The following is a 2,599-nucleotide window of genomic DNA, read 5'->3' as shown; positions in this document are numbered from 1 at the left end:
TCAGCGATATGATTGGCGCTCTCGCACCTTATTTGTGTTTATATGGCAATATTTGTACAGTAGACACTCAATATGATATAATGTGTGGGCCTATGCAATTACGAAACACGAACTGTTTCACTGTTTCGAAACAGCGTTTCTAAACATTATATTGTACTGTCTCATTTGTTTCGAAACAGTTATGTGTTCCAGTTTGCCCATGTCTACTGCTAACCCTCTACCGTGACAAATAGGAGCTATTGAAACAATATGTGGCTGCCCCGCTAGAGTGCAGCACTGGAGGCCAGATACTAGACGTTTCCACATTACCCACACGCGTCTACATTTGCACCCCTACCTCTATATCTTCAGACTTCGAGAGTCGAAATTTTCAATGTTCGTTCGATTTCTACGCTTACCACAAGAGGGAACAGGAATAAAAAAACCGAAAATCGGTTATTTCAGAAACCAGTTAATTTGAGCGGTTTTAAGAGCCAAGTTATACTGGCGTGAAAAAAAATAAAAGATATAATCCGAAACCGATTATTTCAGCGATAACCGTCATTCGTATCGAGGCTGGGATTGGTTTCTTATGCGGTTTTCCACGTTCGTTTAGGCAAATGCTGCGCTGGTCCCCAAATTCCTCCCCAGAGTATACAAGACACAAGCAAGTAAAAATGCGATCACACATTGAACAAAGTGTACAGGATTCACAGACAGGAGTCGCAGAGCACTTCTCTCCCATAGGTTACCTTGACGGCCGAGGGCTCCTGGCCGCCAAGTCATAACGTACAAATTTGTCAGATCTCGAGCACAACGGACCCTGTACTACAAGGCATTGAAGCTAAGCAGAAGGAGAAAACAGAAACAATTTAAATTGGGACTCTTTCTCTTGCTATGACTTTGGTACGATCATTTCCTGCTCGCCAACACCCCGTTGGTTCATCTTAATTGACGCAACAAGTGTCTGCTTCCTTGAGCCTGATGTGTACGACGCTGCACGGAAAGGAATCTCTTCCCTGTGCTTCACTCTCTTCGCACAACTGCTGGATTGGTTAGGGGCTACACACAGTGTCGCAACATTAGTGGACATTGAGTTTTACCCTCGTGCGGTAGGAGTATGTGAGGACTGAGAATTCAGATGCGCAGGAAAGAATTTTCGACGTCAATGTCCATTATCTACAGGTTCACGTGATTTCGGTACAATCTGCCCGAAAACGCTCTGATATTTTCAGTGCCATTACATCGCTAGGACAAGCAAATCCCGTGGCAAAGTACCGCGGATTTTGAACACACATCTCATAGTCTTCTGGTGTTCCGCTGGTTTGCGACAGGTACCACAACTTGGATTCCGCTGATCTTTTCGTGATGTAGGAGAAGCACGGACGTAGCCAAAGGGGGCGGGGGGGTTGGGGGGGGGGGTCCTGAGGGTCCGGACGCCCCTCCTCCCACTCACCTAAATCAAATTACACACGAACTAATTGCTGTGTAATATTAAAAGTTTGGAATTAGCACAAGATGTGAACAGTGTTGTACCAATGAGACGTGACTGTAACGGTTGACCTCGGCGTCATACGCGCAGTCGCTTAGCACATCTCATACATATTCCTGCCCTATGAATTCTACATAACCATCATTCTACTTAAGTGAAATCTGTACACAGATAATGTCTTCCATAGGTATTTTGACTGTCTCAATTAACTAGCAGTGAATCTCGTAGAGACTTGGCTCAACGTGCCTACGACATTTCTAACCATTTACAACGACGTTTCAAACCATTTATAATATAGAAAACAAATAAGTCAGAGGCAGGATATAAACTATGAGCAACGAGAATCGCTGATCGATACAAAGTTGGACTCTCCCGGCTGCTTGTCACAAGTCCCATGCAAGTCCGGCAGCCAGATGACAAACTGTGAAGCAAAACAACTGCATTAAATTGCATAAAAATTTGGAAATTCACAGCATATGTTAGCAAGGTGTATATCCAAATTTTGCCTGTCTTTAAGATATGTAAATACTGTCTTCAAACTCAAATTTATATCTGTACAAGTAACAAAGATCATTTTTCCTGTTTTATAGAAGATATCAATAAAAACTCACTGATGATACTGAAACTTCAGCGAAACATATCTGGCGAGTAAAAAGAAAAAAAGAAAAAAGAAAAAGAAACAGAAAAAAGAAACTACCAGGAGAAAGTTATTTAAAGGAGGCGTAATATACAAGACGGCGCGTACGGAACTCTGGAGATGGAATTAAATTGCTGAATCGACGACATATTTGCAAAATTTGAACATTTCCTTCCTTTATTTCATCAGTTCTCTGAGAAACTGAGGTGAAAAATACTTTTCCGGTACCGGGAATCGAACCCAGGCCTGCTGGGTGAGAGCCAGCTATCCTAGCCACTAGACCATACCGGACGACGCAGTACCGATTCTTATATCTGTATTTCTAGCGTAAAGCAATTACACCTTAGTCTGTATGAGAAAATATAGTTTAATTGATCTTAATGATTTTTATTCCTGTTAGTAGTCATGTTTCCATGTGCACTACGGAAACTCATGCCCAGCTCACTCCTACTTGATCCCTATAATGAAAGATCTGCGGGGACATCATTACG

The 2,599-nt window shown here is 42.4% G+C and overlaps 1 non-coding gene across 1 annotated transcript; it reads right to left on the bottom strand.

The window, feature by feature from the left end:
* Nucleotides 1-2,327: 2,327 nt before the first annotated feature.
* On the bottom strand, nt 2,328-2,399 carry Trnae-cuc (transfer RNA glutamic acid (anticodon CUC)). The gene has a single exon. It is a non-coding gene; the product is annotated as a tRNA-Glu (tRNA).
* Between the last annotated feature and the right edge of the window lie 200 nt (nt 2,400-2,599).

This window comes from Schistocerca nitens, chromosome 10 (assembly GCF_023898315.1).
Source record: "Schistocerca nitens isolate TAMUIC-IGC-003100 chromosome 10, iqSchNite1.1, whole genome shotgun sequence".
Lineage (NCBI taxonomy): Eukaryota > Metazoa > Arthropoda > Insecta > Orthoptera > Acrididae > Schistocerca > Schistocerca nitens.
This window is presented reverse-complemented; position numbering and strand designations above follow the sequence as displayed.